Source organism: Rousettus aegyptiacus, unplaced genomic scaffold (assembly GCF_014176215.1).
Source record: "Rousettus aegyptiacus isolate mRouAeg1 unplaced genomic scaffold, mRouAeg1.p scaffold_m13_p_10, whole genome shotgun sequence".
NCBI lineage: Eukaryota > Metazoa > Chordata > Mammalia > Chiroptera > Pteropodidae > Rousettus > Rousettus aegyptiacus.
In genome coordinates, this window is record NW_023416285.1 from 75,733,868 (window position 1) to 75,755,683 (window position 21,816).

A 21,816-nucleotide genomic window follows, 5' to 3' on the forward strand; every position below is an offset into this window, starting at 1 on the left:
TGTGAGCTGGAAAGTCCTTGAGGTGGGGGAGGTATCTGTAGGAAAACATGTTAGCTGAAGATCACTGTGCAGAATATGGGGAGAGACAGCAGTTTCAACTGGCTGAGTTGGTTATATCTGCAGGCTCTTTCCTTTGCATTTTTTTCAGATACCTCTTCTCTATCAATATAAATACGGGTTTACTTCTGGACTCTCAATTCTGTTCCACTGGTCCATGTGTCTGTTTTGCCGCTAATACCATGCCATTTTGATTACTGTCACTTTGTAGTATACTTTGAAGTTGGGCAGAATGATGCCTTCACCCTCATTTTTTTTTTCCAGTTTGGCTTTCGTAATTTGGGGTCTTTTGTAATTTCATTCTGATGATTTTTGTTCTATTTCTTTAAAAAAAATACCAATGAGATTTTGATGGGGTTGCATTAAATCTGTATAATGCTTTAGGTAACATGGCCATTTTAACTATGTTGATTCTTCCATCCAAGAACATGGTATATCTTTCCATTTCTTTGTATCTTCTTCGATATCTTTTAATAGGGTCTTGTAGTTTTCATTAAATAGGTTGTTCACATGTTTTGTTAAATTTATTCCTAGGTATTTTATTCTTTTTGTTGCAATTGCAAAAGAAATTATTTTTTCCACTTCTTTTCCTGATGCTTCATTTTTAGAGTGTAGAAACACTATGGATTTTTAAACGCTGATTTTGTATCCAGAGACTTTATTTGCTTATTGTGTCTAGTAGTGTTCTTGTGGAGTCTTTAGGGTTTTCTATATAGAGAATCATGTCATCCATAAATAGTGACAGTTTGACTTCATTGTTTCCTATGTGGATGTCTTTTATATATTTCTCTTATCTGATTGCACTCGCCAGGATTTCCAATTTTATATTGAATAACAATGACAATAGTGGACAGCTTTGCCTCATTCCTAATCTTAGAGAGAAGGTTCATAGTTTTTCATCATTAATTATAATTTTGGCTGAGAGTTTGTCATAGATGGCCTTTATTATACGAAGTTACTTTCCTTCTATACTGATTTAGTTAAGTGTTTTGATCATAAATGAAGGCTATATCATTTTGCTTTTGTTTTGTTTCACGCCTATAGCACACAGTCTTCCTATGTGGTCTCCCATCCAAGTACTAACCAGGCCCGACTCTGCTTAGCTTCTGAGATCAGGCGGGATTGGGAATGTTCAGGGTAGCATGGCCATAGACTGGATGCTGTATCTCGTCTAAGGCTTCTTCTGCATATATTGATATGATCATACGATTCTTATTAATTTGTTTATGTAGTGCATTACATTAATCGATTTACATATGTCAAAACATCCCTGTGACCCTAGGATAAAGCCCACTTGATCACAGTATATAATCTTTTCAATATGTTGTTGTATTCTGTTCGCTAGTATCTTATTTAGGATTTTTGCATCTGTGTTCATGAGAGAGATTGGTGTGTAGTTTTCTTTTTTTTGGATTATCTTTACCAGGTTTTGGCATCAAGGTAACATTGGCCTCGTAAAATAAATTGGGAACTATTGCCTCTACAATTTTTTGGAAGAGTTTGAAGAGAATAGGTATTAAATCTTCTTTGAATGTTTGTTAGAATTCACTGGCGAATATGAAAAAGATTGTTTTATATATAGATCATATATATATATTATATATATAATATATATATATGATCTATATGATCATTCTTTCTCCTTTACAAATTTGGATCTTTGAATTCTCCCCTTTTCAGTCATTTTTATCTCAGTTTGTCCCTATGTATGCTGAACATTCATTACTATCTTGCTATAGCAATTTTCTTTTTATTTAAGCTTATAATGCCCTGTTCTTAGTAAGGGTTGTACCCCTCTGTTTCTTTTTGCCTGATAATCACTTTACTCCTAAGTATGGTTTTTGTTGTTGTTGTTGTTGTTTTGTTATTTTGTTTTAGGCGATTGACACCTTTAAGGATTTTCTGTAGTTCAGCCTTCGAGTGGAGAATTCCCTCAATTTTTGTATGTCTGGAAAGATCTTAATTTCTTCTTCATATCTAAAGGAGAACTTAGCTGGTACATTATTCTAGGATAGTAGTTCCTTTCACTTAATAGTTTAAATATTTGATTCCATTGTTTCTGACTTGTAAAGTTTGTGCTGAGAAGTCTGATGATAATCTAATGGGTTTTCCTTTATATGTTACCGTCTTCTATCCCTGGCTGCCCTGAGAGTTTTATCTTTGTCCTTGATTTTTGATAACTTTAGTACAATGTGTCTTAGTGAAGGCCTTTTTGAGTTGAGATAATTGGCTGTTCTGTTGATGTTTTGAATTCCAAGCTCAAGCTTATTCCTTAGATTTGGGAAATTCTCATCCGCTATTTGTCTGAAAATGCTTTCTAGTCCCTGTTCCTTTTTTTCACCTTTAGTAATGCTCATTATTCTTATGTTTCTTCTCCTGATGGTATCAGCTAGTTCTTGAATTTCTTTTTCATTTTTTTTCATTCTTCAGTTTCTCTCTTTTCCTTCAGATTTATTTCTATTTTTCTTTCTTTGATATCACTGATCCTTTCCTCCATTTGGTCAACTCTATTTCTCAAGCTTGTTATTTTATTTTTCAACTCTTACAGTGTGTTCTTCATCTCCAGAAGGTCTATTTGTCTATTTGGTTCCTTTTGAGGGTTTTAATCTCCTTGCTCTGCTCATCTAGCTGTTTTTTCAATTCCTGAAATTGTTGATTTGAGTTGTTTTAGAGCTCATTGACTTTTTTTTCAGAAGTACCATCCTGCATTCTCTGTCATTTAAGTCGCATATTTCTATGTCTGTAAGCTTATTTTCTGAGATTTTTTTCTTTCTATCTGATCTGCCTTGTCACCTTGGTTGTTCATGGTCTTTAATGGACCGTTTCTCTGCCTGGGTATTAATAGAAATGTATAATGCTACTTTTCTTTTGGTTTCCATTAGATGGTGTCTAAGCTTCTTGGATCCCCACTTCATATAAAGCCTTAAAACATAATTTTATATTTATGTATGTATGTATGTATGTACGTATTTATTTTTATTTCTTATTATTTTATGTGCGGCAACACTAGGTTGACCTCACATATTGCAAGGAACTTGTCAGCTTACGATCTCTTATTTTTTAATTTTTACATCAATAGCACCTGGTGTTCCTTGGTGGTTTCCCATCCAAGTACTAACCAGGCCTGATTCTGCTTAGCTTCCTAGATCAGATGGGATTGGGAGGGATCGGGCTTGTTTAGGGTGGCATAGCCATAGACATCTTTTTATTTTCTGATAGATATTTAATCAAGTTTGCTTACCTCAGTTTCTGTCTCTGTCAGTGTTCGCAACAGTTTTGGTAGCCTTTGCACAGATTCCCCTACTGCTGCGCAGTGATAGGTCTTGGAGGGTATGAAGGAAGGAGCCATCTGTATTGGGAGTTGGGGACTGTGGCTCAGCCTGGTTTTTGAACTGGGGCCAGTAAATATCAATTGTTGTTTCTCTACTGTCTCATCCCGATTCTCTGATTTCTGCCCTGATGATTGGGCCCTGTTGCTGGCTGCTAGAAGTTCTGGCACTTCCAGGCAGGCTGATCAGGAAAGTCACTGCACCTTCACCCCTCCCCCTCATTCTGCAGGGAGCTCTGGCAGCTGCAAAAGGCAGCCTCTTTATTTCTCCAAGTCCACCACCCAACACCTAGATTTCTGACCTGTGGTAGCTCTGATGTGCAGATCCTGCACTCAGATGTGCTGGTGTACAGTTTGGGTGTTTTTTGCTGGGTTTTAGATGTTCAACTTATTGTTGTTTCTAGGGGAGAAAGCTGAGGACATCTCTCAATCTGCCGTGTTTCCTCATTGTGTCTACAAAGTATCATTCTTTTAAACATATCCTCTTCATTTTAGAGCTGGAGAGTTGGAGGCTCATGGAGTTGACATAATTTGTTCAAGTTCACGACCTTCTTTCAGATGACTGTGAACTCAAGTTTTCTGGCTTGAAAGATTGTGTTCTTTCTGTAACATCATGCCAAGTCCCTTCTCCTTGGAGTGTTGTCACAAATCACTATTGGTGCCACCTTTGTCTTCAGGGCCACTTTGAGCAACAGCTCAAATCGGACTCAACTGGACTTCAAGATAAAATGATTCTTAATAGTGTTATAATGTCAGAATATTTTTACATTAAATAATTTATAGTGTGTGTCTGTTTTTCTCAAAGACTTTTGACTTTTTAAAATGAGTTTTCTGTAAATTTGTAGTCTTTCCATGTAAACAAAAATATGAATATTTAATAAGACATTTTTGCTATGTGTTCCAATAGTGTTTATTGCTATTTAAAATATTCTAATTACAGTAAAAATATACTACGTTATTTGATATTTCCTATACAATACCCCATATGAAAACAATTTTCTTTTATAACTCAGTACTAGGACTTTTTTAAATTCCATGGCATTGATATTTTTCCTCTTTCTGATAATAATAACGATAATGATGATGATGATGATAATGATTATATTACTAATACTTTCCACCTTGAGAGTCAGTAAGTTCTGTGTCATATTTAAAATAGTGAAGCTACCATGTATTTAATATTGTTCATGTATTTGTCCATTTAATCTAGTTAGTTATATGTGATTCCTAGGTTATCGATGAGAAACTTTGGCTCAAAATAGGAAAGTGACCTGTGTAAGGTCACACAGCCTACATCAATTATTACTGGTATTTGACCTAGGCTCAAGAGTTTTTGCTTACATTTTTTATTGCCTGTAAGTGAGATCATACAGTATTTACCTTTCTTTCTCTGTCTTATTTCTTTTATCACAGTGCCCTCCAGGTTCATCCATGTTGCCCTCCCTGCCCTTCATTTTCTCAATTAGGTACTGTATCTTTAAGACATTCTTTTGTTTTGTGATCAAATGTGACACCTGACAACTAGAGGACATTTCTTAAAGTGGATAAAGGTAAATTCAAGACAAATAATAGGACATTCTTTTCCACATAGATCAGCAACACAGATGAATGATTCAAGTCTAATAAAATTTAATTATACAAATTAAATATTTAGTCCAATATTTTTAAAATCAAGAAGAAAAACTAACACACGATCCATACTGAAAAGAAGTTAAAGACAAGAAAAGCAACCAATTTAAAAAAACTAAAATAAGTACATAAGTTAAATATATATATATATTTATTATTATTAATGGTATTATGCATATAAAGTTAAAGATGGCCAAACATGGCAGATAAAAAAAATCTTAAAAGACTTTAGAAGATATTTAAGTACATAATATAATTAACTTTCCATAATAGTACTTGCTTTTATAATTTATGGCATGGAAATACTATCATAATTTTTATCCCAGGGTTTATTTAAAGCACTAAATTAAATATGATTAAACTTTGTTTTAGTCTCATAGCAAATAGTGACTTAAGGATAATTGATATAAAAGCATGTATCTAATATAGTATCTAATATTGTAATAGTGTTGCTTGTTAGATAAATATATTATAAAAAAAGCTTGAAACACTTAAGTTCAATTGTTAAAGTTGGATAAAGTATTTTATAGGAAATTTATAATCATTGACTATCAATAGCTTAAATATTTATCCAGCTGTTTCTATAGATGTGAATTTTAGAGATTTTTAATAACTGCTAAATTGATATTTTAAATTATTATTTTACTGTACAATCTCTGGAGTTTATAAAATGCATATATCTAATATCTTTGTTATTCATGGTAGCCAGGACATGGAAATAACTGAAATGCCCTATGATAGATGATTGGTTACAGAAGAATGGTACATATATACAATGGAATATTATTCAGTCATAAAAGAAAAAGGTGACATTCTGCCATATGTGACAACATGGCTGGACCTTGGATTAATCGTTCTAAGCAAAATAAGCCAAACATAAAAAGTTGAGAATCATATTATTCCACTCTTTTAGGATGTGAAACTGAAAGCGAAAAATTAACAAGACAAACAAATAAAAATTGATAGGCACAGGCAACAGTTTAGTGGTTACTAGAGGGAAAGGGGCATAGTAGAGGAGGGTAAAGGGACTCAAATATATGGTGACAGAAGATTTGACTTTAGATGGTAAGCACACAATACAATATACAGATAATGTATATTGTACACTCAAATTGTACACTCAAAACCTATAGAATCTTATTAAGCAATGTCACGCCAATAAATTTAATTTAAAAAGATAAAATATAGGTATATATATTGTTTATGGCAGTTTCTATCACTTCATAAGGTGTTTATATATTTGTGCCACTTTGTGTACTTGATAACATGTGCAAAGTATTTGTAAACATAAATAGTTGAGTTGTATTATTAAAATTGTAAGACTATAATACTTTAGTGCCTATTAAATCAAGTAAAAGGAATTATCACGACATCGTAATTAAAAGAAATAGCACCAACTTAACATTATTGTGCCGGAAGCATCATTATCAGTGTTCTCTGTGGATTTTGTGATATTAGACATGTTATTTATGAATGACTTTTTTTAAGTGATTTCCATGGTTTCAGAAAAAAATAAAGTGCAATAAGTATTTACTCCAGTGCATTTTTTTTAGCATAAACAATCGCCAATAAAAAAAAAATATGGTATTTTTTATTCTCTAGGAAATATGAGAAAAGTATATATTGAGATTCAGGATGAAAATGATCATCCTCCAGTGTTTCAGAAAAAATTCTACATTGAAGGTGTATCTGAAGATGTAAGAATGTTTGGTCCTGTGCTAAAAGTTAAGGTATGAGCAAGTTTAATAAGATACAAAATTAAAGTAAAAGCGAAATGTTTAAATGTTGCAGAGCAACTATAATGATGTTGTTTGCATTAACTGCATACTTATTCTTGCTTAAACAAAATCTTAAGCTTGGGGATATATGAGTTTAATTAGTCAAACTAAATACAGGTTAATTATGAGGAGAATACTAAGCAAATCTGGGGGCTTGATTTTTACTACAATAAAAAGAACAAATGATTTATGATGTGTTATACTGAATAAGAGATTTAAAATATATGTTTCCTCATAGATCATATGATTCTAATAGGTTTTATTCAGAGTAACTCCAAAGACTCCGATGATGGAGTTTCTAGTGATAAGCATAAAGTCGTCATTTTCTAATAGAAGAAATAATATAATATGTTCTGAAATTATTTTTTCTACAATAATTTTTATAATTCTAAATGCTAGGTATATGAATGTAAAAGAACACTACCACTTTAGTACTCTACTAGAATTTTAAAAACTTCGATATGTCAGAAAAAATTGCTAACCAACAGAATTTAACAGATAAACTCAGTCCAAGACTAAAGATGCTAATTTTCCATTTTTCCCTAATTAGTTATTATTAACAAAGTTTAAGAATTTTTAATAATTGAAAGTACATAATGTTGCAATGGTTTTATTACTATGAAATAAATTTATAAATATTACTTGAATTTGGGTTAAATTAGAGCATTTTCGATTCTCAGTTATTTCTAAAAGAATTTCAATAATTTTTTAAAATAGCTATTAACATACATGCATAAAACCTAAATTTCCCTGAGCAAAACCAGCTATTGTTTGCCTATAGTTTTGAACAAGAACATTTGCCTTTCTTTCTCTATGACCAGAGCTCTTCTTACATTTAGTTTTATCACCCTAAACACCCTGAGAGAAAAATCAACCAAGCAAATAAAGCTTGCAAAATAGCTTGTTGTTGTGTGTGAAAAACAGATCTTCCACAGTGCCAAACACTGACTTCTAATCTGAATGATCAGTTTTAACTAAAAGTGTTCCACACATTTAAATCAATTATGTTATCTATCTATCTATCATCTATCTATCATCTATCTATCTATCTATCTATCTATCTATCTATCTATTTATCTATCTATCTATCTATCTATCTATCTATCTAGATATAGATATATATGTCTCACATTATGATTTACAAGTAACACTCCTTTGGAGTTAATTTTTATCTTAATTTATATTTTACCCCCATTAACTATTGATGGATTCAGTTCATTTATTTAATCAGTAAACATGTTGTGAGTACTTAAAGTGTTCACTGCTCTAGAAGTTGAACATGGTAATCAAATAAACAAAAAAGTTATGAACTGACTAATACAAACTATGGAAATAAACTAATAGTATATGAAGGAAATCAGTGGCTATTTAATACAAATTCCTTTGCTCAAGAGAAAGACTTGTGAATTCTTAGGTATGAAGCATTCTGGGCTTCCCAGTAAAAAGTCCCTGAAGCTTGAGGGAGATTGGAGGTCAGTGTGACTGAAAGACTGGTTGGAAATGAGATTGGAAATGTAGTCCAGGACTACACTATGAGATGTATTCTAGAAATTTTAGAAAGAAAGTTGTCGAATGGTTTTGTCCAAAGGGGTAACATAATCCAATATAAAAGGATTATTCTAGATGTTGTGCAGGTTGGAAGTGGGAGTGGATTAGTGTTATCAGACAGGAGTAGAAACAGAACATACTGTATTACTTTTCAGGTAAGATTTGATAGCGGCTTGAACCCTGGTAGTAGGCAAGAGAATTGGTGATAAGGGAGTCCAAAGACAGCCAAAAGGATTTGCTGGTGGACTGTATGCGGTATATTAGAGAAAATAAAAAATGACTCGTGAGTTTTTTCTTCTGAACATTTCTCCCCCCAGGTATGGTGGTGGCAGAAATCAAGAACTCACTTTTGGAGATTTTATGTTTGTGAAAGTTTTTCAATGTGCAAGTATAGTTCTTGGCATGACAGTCACAGGTGCTTATCTAGGTTTGGGGAAAAAACCATGGTTCAGAATGAAATCACCTAGAAAATGAGTGCAGATAGAAAAATCCAAAGACTGTTCCCTGGTTACTCAACACTTAGAAGTCAGCAATAGGATTCATCAAAGAATACTAAAATTCACTTTTTTGTGGTAGCAGGAATACTAGGAAAATGTAGAATTGATGCACTATGTAAAGAACAAGATTCCTAATGGAAGGGAGTTATCAACTGTCACTTGCTGCTGTGGATAGAATGCCCCTGTAGATTTTTACATGATCACTTATGATAATAAAAGTATATTGAAGAAAGAAACCAATAAGCCAAATGCTAAAATATCCCATTATTCTAGGGATCATTAATGAGATCAGTAGATGACTAGATCAAGAGAGTTTAGTGGATGATAAAATAAGATGATGGCATTTACTTCAGGGGAATTAGAAAAGGTGGCAAAGGAGAGTGAATAATATTCTATAAGCAATTCAGAGACATAAATATACCTGCTATCTATCTAGGATCTGCGCTACATAAAGTATGAGAGTAACTGTTTGAGGTAGCAGTGTCTTCTATTTGGTAGAGGTACAGAATGGGAAGAATTAGAAAGTAATATTCCTAGTTAAGGTTGAATTTTTAGGGGCTATTGCTGATAATGAAGTATAAATTCCAGAAGGTCCTGGGGAAAGCTTGGTGGTGGGGGTAAAGATGAGGCAGAAAACTGAGTCATATTAGGATGTTTGAAGAGCTATGCAGAAAGTGAGAGATGTCTTAGAGTGAACACCTAGATTTCTTATGATAAATAAACACTATGGGATTGATTGTTTCTCTAGGACTACTGAGAACTCTTGAGGACATTTTCCTCCTCAATCTATCAGTGGATTATTCAGGCTAGGGAAATGGGTGTTTTTCAGGAAACCAATTTTATGCAGTGTAGTATTCTACATAAGTTGGAGAGAGGGAGAAATAAAGAGATAGAAAGTTTAGCAACATATTGAAGCAAGTATATGTTATAATAGGTAACTCCATTAAGAAAGCACAAATTGTCATGTGGAAGGAGATATTTCAATTGGTGAAATAGCATAAATGGTTTCCTAGAGGGTGAAAGATTTGTATGACACTGAAAGATGGTTAGAATTCTTCAGTGAATCTCTTTTAAGTAATTTATTTTATTACTAGTTTCAAGTAAACAATATATCGGTTAGATATTTATACAGTTTAAAAAATGATCCCCCCAATTACTCAATATTTTCTCTGGCTCTACATATAACCATTACATTACTGTTGACTACATTCCTTATGCCATGTTCCCCAACTCCATGACCATTATTCAATTACTAATTTGTTTTTCTTTAACCTTTAAGCACTTTCTAAGCCTTCTGGGACCATGAGAAAAGCCATGGCTGTATCCCTTAGATACAGACACATGAAGATCCCCAAGGTCAAGGTGGACTCTCAGCCAGATTCTTAAGGCCTCCAGAGGTTTTTCGCTTTGACGTCCTTCACAAATGGGCCTAACTCAGACTTCTCAGACTTGTGACTTCCTGGCCTCAGGAGGAAAAGGAGTATGCCTAAAAGCATGGCTGGCAGCAGGGACTGGGGTATGGCATTCTGAGGTTCTGGACAGACCTAATAACATATGACCCAAACCTCTGCCCCCAGGACCCAGTCCCTGGCTGCCCCAGCCTGACTGGGAAGTGGGCTTATAAACAGCTAAGGTCCCAGGAGCAGGGTACTTGTTGGTGAATCAAAGGCTTGCTATTGCCGGGGGGTGGGGGTGGGGGTGGGGGTGAGAATGAGCTGCCTGTGTTGGAATTGGTAGATGAGGATCATTGGTGTGTAGAGGGGGTAGGAATGTGGTCAAATGGGCGAAAAGAGAGCAATAGAACTGGCAGCAAGGGAGTACGTATACATGGGGTAGCAGGGGAATGGGCTGCCTGGAGGCAAACGAAGGTGGAAAAATCTTGGGAGCAGACTTGGATCCTGAGATTAGAAGGAATGTGGAATGCAGTGTCTAGAAAAAGAGAGGTGCTGCAGTGTCATGGGAAGACATAGAAGAGGAAAGAAAGAGGAGAGAATCCCAGACCTGACCCTAATCAATTCGATTGTTAAGGGTGGAAAATTTTCAAATGGCCAACTTCTGCTTCCATTGTTTAATGTTAAAAAGGGTGTAGTTCTAGGAGATATTCTGTGCAAGATATGCTAATATTAAGGGTGTAGTTACCCTGTGTAAAAATATGTTAATGGCCAGCCTCTGCTTCTGTAAACCTGCTTGCTTGCTAGAGGGGGTTTTGGGGCTTTTTAAGCTATTCCTTCTAGAGGCTCGGGGCTGATTCTCTAGTGGGGAGAGTCAGTCACCAGCCAGCTAATAAAGGTTCATAATTAATCTCAATTGGCTCCGTGGGTCCCAAATTTGATCGCACCACAACATGATGGACTACAGCTGTGATTAATTGACAGCTAGTCTTGCCTGCAAGGAGTGCTGATTGAGCAACTCACCTCTGGCATTCATGTGTCCCAGAAAAGCCGAAGCCCAATCTAGTGGCACTTTCAAACCTAGAGCTCACCGCTAGGGTTTCCAAATGCCCTTGGCCTGACAGTAACTAGTTTACAGAAGAGTCTATGTAATCCAAAGCCAGACTCAGAAAAGAAGCTCCAGAGGCAAGTGGGAGGGAGGAATAAATGGCTTGTGTTCACTTCTGAATACTCAAGAGGACTGAGGCAACATCATGATTATCGGTGACCCGGAAGCTCAGAGCAAGATTGCCTACTGCCCTGTAGACATTTAGGGGTTTATGGAGGTGCCATTTCCCAGGTGGGGGCAGTGTGGTGACTCCCAGAGCTCCGAATTCCAGTCACTTTTCAGGCCTGGTGCTCAGGGCATTCGACATAACAAGGCCAACTCTTGTCCTAGGCCTTCTCTGGGACTTGATTACTTCACATCTACCTCCATGCTAGCTGGTAGGTGGTGGTAACAGCCTTGACTTGGCAGTGGGAAGTGGCCTCATTTCACTGTGAGTGTGCCATTGGTGTGTCCTGAACTGAAAATGTCAGGCAAGGACTACCACATACATACGAGCTCAATCAATAGCTGACTCTTCCCAGAGCAGCCTCAGTATAACTCATCACCTCATGCACACCCTGAACCCAGGGTCGACCTGAGGGACTGGCTTTCTACTCTCCAGAGGCCTCAGTGGTTCTGGAGTCCCCAGGAGACACAGGCTCAGGAAGCCTGCCCAGTCCGCTGCCAGGGAGTCAGCCATTGGCTGCCAGCATGAAGAGAAGCCAGTGTCTACTGCCACATTTTATCCTCTTTGGCCTCCCTAATAATGGTCCCATCTGCATTGTATTTGCACAAATTCCATAAGCTATCTCCTTTTGGCCAGTGGCAGAGTCAGGTGTTTAGGCTGGAGACGGGAGGTCTCTGGACAGCCATGGGAATTTTGGAACCGTATTCTGCCTGGATCTCAGGCCTGTGCCTTTTAGGAGTTCCTAAACTCACCCATTCACTTAGTGACTGGCCCTTTCGAACAGTACCCCTCCCCATCAAGGGCAGGGAACTATGTCAGACCACAAGAAAGGACTCTTATAATTTTGCTTCCATGTGGCCTTGAAAAGGAGTGCAAGACACCAATAAGCAAACAAACACACAAATAACCCAAAGCCAACTTAAAGTCTCAGACATGAGACTGGTGTGGATTAGGGACTAAGGGCAATAGATAGAGAACACCACATGTGTAAAGGGGCTCAGCATTTGGGAGAAAGGACACACCAGGCAGTGGGTGCCAAACAGCCTACACAGGTGACAGATGTTAGAGTAGAAGGCGTGACCCTGACATGTTACGGTGTTAATGCACATAGCCCAGCTAGGTTTAATTGAGTTGAATGGACTAACTGTGGCAGGTTTGGAGGTGCCAAATGCTAGACTGGTATTCTCCTGATGACAGACTTCTGGACACACTGGGACATCGTTTAGATTATGTTGCAGTGGTTTGTTATGTGTGAATTATGAGTTTATTTGCCCTGTGTGAACTAGATTTGAATTATATTACATCTGTGTAAAATGGCTCCACTAATGTTAAACCTTAGAAATGTAACCAACTTGTTTTGCCGAACTGAAGTTGTTTACCACACGACTGAAATTGTTTTGATCAAGAATGATAACCAGACATCCGTGCACCTGGCTAATAAGACACTGAAGATGTCACTGCTACACATAAAATCTCCAGGACTCTGCCTGAATCAGAGCACTCTCTCTGTCTCACAAGTGTTTCTCCGTCCCGTGATTTACTTCTTGGCCTAAGACTCTGCCCATCCAAACGAGAGGCCTCTTCGCTGATCTACGGTTGATTGACCAGCAACTGACCCAGCATTGATACGGCGCCGTTCCTGCTCATTGTGTGTCTGTCCCAGCCAGCATTGCCGGGTGGTCTGCTAGGACTGAAAGCCATCAGGATCTGGTATGAATAAACCCTAGCATGCTTGCAATCTTATTCGTTTGTGTGTCTGCATCCTTACTTAGTTGTTGTCTCACTGGGCTCTTCATATTTAAGTATATTAAGCAAAGTACTGTCGTGAGTTTGAACTGGCTCAAGGGCCTTAAGGAACAAGTGAAGCCATCTGTGCATAAGTCCAAAAAAGCTTGACTTGGACAGATTAGCTGGGAACATTTTACATTCTGTCAAAGAGCTGCCTAAGAAAGACTATTGGAGTCAGCTGAATGCCATTTGAAACGAAGTGGCAGTCCTGGTGCCTCAGTGTTTCCTAAGACCAGGTCCATCAGGTTGCTCCTGTGTTTTGAAAACAAGAAGGACAACAAAAAGATACGTTTGACTCATCCTGAGAAGCCGGCTCCTTTGCTCCTTTATAGCCGGAAGAGGGTCAGGGTATTCCATTTTGGGAGAGGGGAGTGAAAAATAGGGAAAAGAAAAAAAAAGGCTGGAATGCCGCTGACAGATGGACACTCAGGATGCTTTCTCAACATGTTTAGAAAAGTTCAACCTTGAGGAACAATGAACAACCTTGTCAAGAACAAAGGATACTCATGAACCATTTGTTCTGTTGGCCTCGGGCTAAATAAGGTCTCCTGGAGACCCTGGCGGAAGCCAACTTGCTCATATTCCTGCCCTGTTGATGTGACATCCTCTGTCTGAAACTCTGTCATGATTACTCCTCAGAAACAATCCAGATTTCTGATGGGATGGTATAGGATGTGAGGCCTTCCCCAAGATAAACAATGCTCAATGGATCATTGGGTCAATTGTTTTCAGACAAAATAAAAATGGGGGTGGGGAAGGGAGAAAGGTTGCAGAGAATCAATTGCAGGCTGCTGTGTGTGACTTAGGGCCCACCGTCATGTCCTCTAGAATTCACACATGACATGTCCGTCCACTGGAATTGTGAATCACCTTGCATATCCTTTTAAAAGGTGTTAAGAAATTCCATACGTGAAATAGAAAGGGAAGGTGAAGTAGAAGTCACTTTGGAGCTAATGAGAGGTTTCCTACTCACTCTGAGAAAAATATCTGAGAGACCAAAAGCTAGTACCTTCCTCAGTAGTCTGTGCTCTGGGCCGAGCTGTGGCTTGATAAGGACTGGGCCTCCCTTGGTCCCCGAAGGTGAGAGTGTCAGCCATCTCCTGGGGACAGGAGATTCTGTTTCTGACCTAGATGCTGGCCTAAGGAGGCTTCGGGCAACCTGATGGATGTCAGGAGACATCTACTGTATCTTGGCTCAGGTGTGTGGGAGTTGGGATCTTATCTGTTGCATTTCTTTATTTTACTCATGCAAAGTGGATGCACAATGCGTCCATGACATTAAAAAGATGTGAATTTCATGGTGAAATCATAGAAATGTTCAAGCAGACACAACACGAAGTCACTCATACTTCCACAAGCCTTGATATCACACAACCACAACTCTATCTCACACACATTTAGACCCAAACACATCCATACACACACACACACACACACACACACACACACACACACAGGAACATGGTGAACTCCCAGCTAGGTACATATTTGATCTCAGTCCTTTAGAGAGTGAGAGAGAGAAAACAGGTCTACCACACCCAAAGGCCGCTGGGACAATGAGAGAAACCATGGCTATATCCCTTGGATACAGACACATGAAGACACATGCCTTTCAACCAGACTCCAAAGGCCTCCAGAGGCCTTTCCCTTTGATGCTCTTCACAAATGGGTGTAGCTGAGTCTCCTGAGTCTTTTGACTTCCTTGCCTCAGGATGAAAGGGAGTGTGAATGAAAGCATGGCTGGCAGTAGGGACATGAGGTATCACATTATAAGGTGCAGGCCAGGGTTAATAACATATAACCTAAACATCTGCCACCAGGACCCAGTCCCTGGCTGCCCCAGCCTGGCTGGGCAGTGGGCTTGACAGCAGCCAAGGTCCCAGTAACAGGGTGCTTGCTGGTGTACCAAAGGTCTGCTGTTGTCAAACAGACTGTCCAGGGGGATGGTGGGGGAGGGGAGAATGGGCTGCCTGTGTTGTAATAGGTAGGTGAGGAGCACTGGTGTGCAGATGTGGTAAGTAAAGTGATGAAATAGGAGGAGGTAGGGAGGTATAACTGTCAGCAAAGTAGTATGGATACATGGAGTAGGAAGAGAATGGGCTAAATGGTTAAATGGTGGCCAAAGAAGGTGGAAGGACCCTGGAAGCAGATTTGGATCCTGAAGTTAGAAAGAATATGAAATGAGGCATCTGGAAAAAGTGGTGCTGCTTTGTCATGGAAAAACATAGCAGAGGAAAGAAGGAGGGTAGAACCACAGGCCTGACCCTAATTAACTTGATAGAGAGCAGCCGTGATTAATTAACAGCTAGTCCTGCCTCCAAGGAGCGCTAATTGGACCCCTGGCCTCTCTCAATCATGAGCCCCAGAAAAGCTGAAGCCCTATTCAGTGCACCCTTCCTGCTCAGATCTCTCTGTGGTTTCCAAGTGCCCCAGGCCTAGCAGTGACTAAATTACAAAGGAGTCTAAGGAGGATAGAGCCCAACTCAGAAAGGAAGCTCCAGCGGGGAGTGGGAGGCGGGGAGTGGGAGGAAGGAACAAACAGCTTGTGTTCACTTCCTAATCACTGAAGAGGCCTGGGGCAAGAGCATGAATATCAGTGACCCAGAAGCTCAGGGCATGGATGAGACTGAAAGCACCCCTGCCTGGTGCCCTGCAGACATATAGGAGTTTACGTAGGTGCCATTTCCCAGGGTGGAGGTGGGTCGGTGATTCCCAGTCCTCCAATTCCACCACCTTTCCAAATCTGGTGCCCAGGGTTTTTGACATAAAAAGGCCAGTTCTTGTCCTGGGCGTTCTCTGAAATGTGGTTACTGCATACCTACTGCTGTGCTGTCTGCTGAGTGGTGATAACAGCCTTAATCAGGCTGTGGGGAGTGGCCTCATTTCACTGTGAGTGTACTATCACTGTGTCATGAACTGAAAATGTTAGGCGAAGACTGCCAGGTACATATGAGGCTCCCTCAATAACCGACCCAAACTGGAGTGACCTCGAATGTATCTCACCACCTTGTGCCAACCTTAGCTCAGGACAGATGAGAGGGACTGGCTTTCTATTCTCCACAGGTCTCAGTGCTCTTGGAGTCCCCAGGAAAATCAAGTTGTAGGACTCTTATCCTGTCCACTGACAGGGGGTCAGCCATTAGCTGCTGGCATGTTTGGAAAACAGCCTCCAATGCCATGCATTAAACTCTTTACAGTCCCTAATCATGGTTGCATCTGCATTCTATTTGTACAAATGCCATGAGCTGTCCCCTAGAGACTGGTGGTTGTGTCAGCCACTGGAGTTTAGGCCCGAGATGGGAGGTTTCTGGACAGCTCTGGGAATTTCAAATCTGCATTCCACCTAGATCTCAGGCCTGTGTCACTTATAGTTCCTCAACTCGCAGGTACATTTTGTGACTGGTCATTTCAAGCATCCCCTTCCCCATAAAGGGAAGGGAACTATGTCAGACCGTAAAAGACAGGGCCCTTATGATTTCACCCCCATGTGGACCTGAAAAGGAGAGCAAGACTCTGACAAGCAAACAAACAAGCAAAACAAAGCAAATCCAGATCCTCAGACATGAGACCAGTGTAGATCAGAGACAAAGGGCAGTAGACAGAACAACATTTGTGTAAAGGGGCTTAGTATTTGGAAGAACGGGACACAACAGGCAACGAGTGCTGAGCAGCCCATGCAGGTGACAGATGTTGGAGTAGAAGGCAGTACCTAGCTAGGGCCTAGCTAGGTCTCCTCAGCCTTGTGACTTCCTGTCCTTGGGAGGAAAGGAAATGTGCCTGAAAGCATGGCCGGTGGCAAGGACATGGGGTATTACATTCTGAGGTGCTGGCCGGGCCTAATAAGATATGACCCAAACCCCTGGCCCCAGGACCCAGTGTCTGGCTGCCCCAGCCTGGCTAGGCAGTGCACTTGACAGCAGCCAAGGTACCAGGAGCAGGATGCTTGCTGGTGGACCAAAGGTATGCTGTTGCCAAACAGACTGTTCAGGTTGAGAGCAGGGGAAGGAATAATGGGCTGCCTGCATTGGATTATGTAGGTGAGGATCACTGGTGTGTAGGGGTGGTAAGGAAGGTAGTCAAAAGAGAGGAGGGAGGGCGGTAGAACTGGCAGCTAGAGAGCACGGGTACTTGGGTAGGAAGAGAACAGGCTGCCTGGAGGCTGAAGAAAGTAGACGGACCCTAGGAGTGGACTTTGATCCTGGGCTTAAAAGAAATATGCAATGAAGCGTCTGAAAAAAGAATGGTGTTGCTGTATCATGGGAATACACAGGGAGGAAGGGAGGAGGAGAGAACCCCAGGCCTAATCCTAATCAATTCAATGGACAACAGCCGTGATTAATTGACAGCTAGTTCTGCTACTATGGAGCGCTGATTGGGCCACTCCCCTCTTCCAATCATGGGACCCAAAAAAGCTGAAGCCCTATCCAGTGGCCCCTTCTCGCCCAGAGCTCTCCTCTAGGGTTTCCAAGTACCCTAGGCCTGGCAGTCACTAATTTATGGAAAAGTCTAGGAACAATAGAGCCCAACTCAGAGAAGAAGTTCCAGGGGGGAGTGGGAGAGAGGAACAAGTGGCTCGTGTTCACTTCTGAATCACTCCAGAGACCTGAGGCAACAGCATGAATATCGATTATCCAGAAACTAGGGCAGCAGTGAGACCGGAAGCACCCCTGCCCGCTGCCCCTCAGACCTTCAGAGGTTTATGCAGGTGCCATTTACTAGGTTGGAGATAGGACCATGACTTGAGTTCTTCCAATTCCAGGCCCTTTTCAGGCATCGCGCCCCGGGCATTTGACATAACAAGGCCAGCTCTTGTCCTGGGCATTCTTTGAGATGTGTTTACTTCATATCTACTGCCATTCCAGCCTGGGTGGTGATAATATCTTTGATCAGGCTGTGGGGAGTGTCCTCATTTCACTGTGAGTGTGCATTTGGTGTGTCCTGAATGAAAATGCCAGGCCAGGACCTCTGTGTACATATTAGGCTCTATTAATAGCCCTCCCCAACTGGAGCACCCACAAATGTGTCTCACCACTTCATGCCAGCTTCAGCCCAAGGCAGACAAGAAAGACTGGCTGTCCAATCTCCACAAGCGTCAGTGCTCTTGCAATCCCCAGAAGAAGCAAGGCTCAGAATGCCTGCCCTGTCGCATGCCAGGGGTCAGCCCTTAGCTATCAGCTTGTCGGGAGGCCAGCTTTTACTGCCACACATTAACCTCTTTGAACTCCCTAATCATGTCGCATCTGCATTCTATTTGCACAAATGGTATAAGCTGTTCCCTTTGGTCTGGTGGCCTAGTTAGACATTGGTGTTCAGGCCAGAGACAGGTGGTCTCTGGACAGCCCTGGGAATTTTGGAACTGCGTTCTACCTGGATCTCAGGCATGTGCCACTTAGGAGTTCCAAAACTCACCCGTAAATCTTGTGACTGTCCCTTTCGAGCATTCTCCCTTACCATCAAGGGAAGAGAACTATGTGAGACTGCAAGGGACAGAGCCCTTATGATTTCATTTCTATGTGGACTTGAAAAGAAGAGCAAGACACTGAAAAGCAAACAAATAAGCAAACAAACCAAAGCCAATTTAGAACCTCAGAAATGAGACCTGTGTGGATCAGAGACTAATGTTAGTAGAGGGAGAACGACATGTGTGTAAAGGATCTCAGCATTTGGAAGAAAGGGAAACACCTGCAGCGGTTGCGGAGCAGCTCACGCAGGTGACGGAATGTTGGAGTCGATGGCAGCATCCCTGACATATTATAAGGATGTTAAACCACGTAGCCCCGCGTGATTTCATTCAGTCCAATGCACAGAACACGACAGGTTTGGAAGCGCCAAACCCTAGACTGATATTCTCCTGACGACAGACTTCTGGACACACTGGGACATTGTTTCGAATAGCTGGGAATGTTTTCCATCCTGTCACAGAGCAGCCTAGCAGAGACTATTGGAGTCAGCTGAGTGCCATTTTAAATGGAGCAGCAGTCTAGGTGCCTCAGTATTTCCTGAGACCATGTCCATCACACTGCTCCTGTGTTTTGAAAATGAGGACTCTGAAAGGATGTGTTGAAATCTTCCAGAGAAGTCGGTTCTTCTAGATCCAGAACAGGAACAGAGCAATCCGTTGTGGAATAGGAGAGGGAGAAATAAAATGAAAAGAAGGCTGGATGCTGCTGACAGAGGCACACTCAGTATGCTTTCACAATATGTTTAGAAAAGTTAAACCTTGGAGAACAATGAACCACCTTGTTGAGAAGAAATGGGACTTGGGAGCCATTTGTTCTGTTGGCCTCGTGCTAAACAAGGTTTTCCAGAGGCCCCATCAAATGCCAACTTTCTCATATTCCTTCCCTATCTAGGTGATTTCCTTGGTCTGATACTCTATAGTCATGGCTCCCCAGAAAATAATCTGGATTCCTTAATACCCCATACAGAATTTGCCTTCCACAAGGCAAAAAATGCTCAATGGATGATTGGGTCAATTCTTTTCAGACATCAAATGACAGTGCGTTTAAGGGAGGGAGACAGGTGCCTGAGAATCAAATGGTGGCTGCTAGCTGTGGCAAAGAATCTAAGCCCACTACTAAGTTCTCTAAAATTCACACATAATATGTCTACCTACTGGAAATGCAGGTCACCGACACACCTTTTTATAAGGTGATGAGAAATTCCATATGTGAAGTAGAAAGGGAACGTAAAGTCTGGGTCACATCTGAGCTCATGAGAGATCCCCTACTCACCACCAAGCAAAACATCTGAGAGACGCCACAGCCAGTACCCTCCTCAGGAGTCTGGGCCCTGCACTGAGCTATGGCCTGATAAGGACTTGGCCTCTCTTGGTCCCTGAATGGTGAGTGTATCAGCCACTTCCCAAGGACAGGAGATTCTGGTTCTGACCAGGATGCTTGCCTAAGCATTCTGCGGGAAACCTAATGGTTGTGGGGAGACAGATTATGAAGTTCCATCTAATGAATCTGGGCTTGGGTGTGTGGGAGATTGAGATCTTATCTGGTGCATTTCTTTATTTTACTCCCACAAAGCAAATGTACAATGTGCTCATGACATTAAACAAACATGAATTTCATAGAACTCTAATAGAAATGTTCAATCAAGCACAACACAAGGCCTCTCACATAATTGTATCTTCCTTGATTTCACACAACCATTTCTATCTCACACACATTTAGACACAAACACATACATACATACACACACACACACACACATGCACACACACAGGGACACTGTAAATTCACAGCCAGTAACCTATTTGATCTCAGTACTTTAGAGAGTGAGGGAGATAGAACAGTTCTACCACACCCAAAGTTGGCTAGTACATGGAGGCAAACCGTGGCTGTATCCCTTTGATACAGACACATGAAGACCCCTGAAGCCAAGGCTTTGCAGCCTGGCTCTTAAGGCCTTCAGAGGACTTGGATCCTGAGGTTAGAAAGAATATGGAATGAGGCATATAAACAAAGAGTGGTACTGTTATAGGAAGACACAGGGAAGTAAAGAAGGAGAGGACCCCATACCTGACCCTAATCAACTCAATGGACAACAGCCATGATTAGTTGACAGCTAGTCCTGCCTCCATGGAGCATTGACTGGGAAAATCGCCTCCATCAATCCTGGAGCCCGGAGAAACTGAAGCCCTATCCTGTGTACTCTTCCTTCCCAGAGCTCCCCTCTGGGGTTTCCAAGTGCCCTTGTCTTGGCAGTGACTAGTTTACAGAAGAGTCAAAGGAGGATAGAGTCAGAGTCAGAGAAGAAGTTCCAGAGGGAGTGGGAGGGAGGAACATGTGGCTTGTGTTCACTTCCAAATCACTCAAGAGACCTAGGGCAAGAGCATGAATATTGGTGACCTGGAAGCTCAAGGCTAGAATGAGACTGGAAGCACCACTTCCCACTGGCCCACACACATTTAGGGGTTTACACAGGTGCCATCTTCCAAAGTGGGGGCAGGGCGGTGACTCCCAGACTTCCCAATCCCAGACCCTTTCCAGGCCTGGTGCCAAGGATTTCGGCATAACAAGGCCAAGGCTTGTCCAAAGCCTTCTGAGACATGGTTACTTCATATCTACCTCCATGCCATCTGGTAAGTGGTAATAACAGACCTAACCGGGCAGTGGGCAGTGGCCTCATTTCACTGTGAATGTGCCTTTGTTGTGTCCTGACTGAAAACGGCAGGTCAGGTCTGCTGTTTCAATAGTCAATTCCTCCTGGAGCTGCCACTAGTGTGTCTCACCAAATCGTTCCCCAGACTTAGCCCAGGGCAGACCATATGTTCTGGCTTTTCACTCTACACATTCCTCAGTGCTCCTGAAGTCCTCTGGAGAAGCAAGCCTCAGGATGCGTGGCCTGTCTGCTGCCCTGGTATCAGCCATTAGCTGCAGGCCTACTTGGAGGCCAGCCTTCACTGCCACGCATTAACCTCTTTGGCCTCCCTAATCATAGTTACATGTACACTCTTTTTTTTTTTTTTTTTACTGTTTTAAATGCCAGTTTATTTTTTTTCATACTATACATACA

General features: G+C 40.9%; 1 pseudogene; it reads right to left on the reverse strand.

Moving 5' to 3' along the window:
* Positions 1-1,092: 1,092 nt before the first annotated feature.
* On the reverse strand, positions 1,093-1,211 carry LOC118609186 (annotated as a pseudogene).
* Between the last annotated feature and the right edge of the window lie 20,605 nt (positions 1,212-21,816).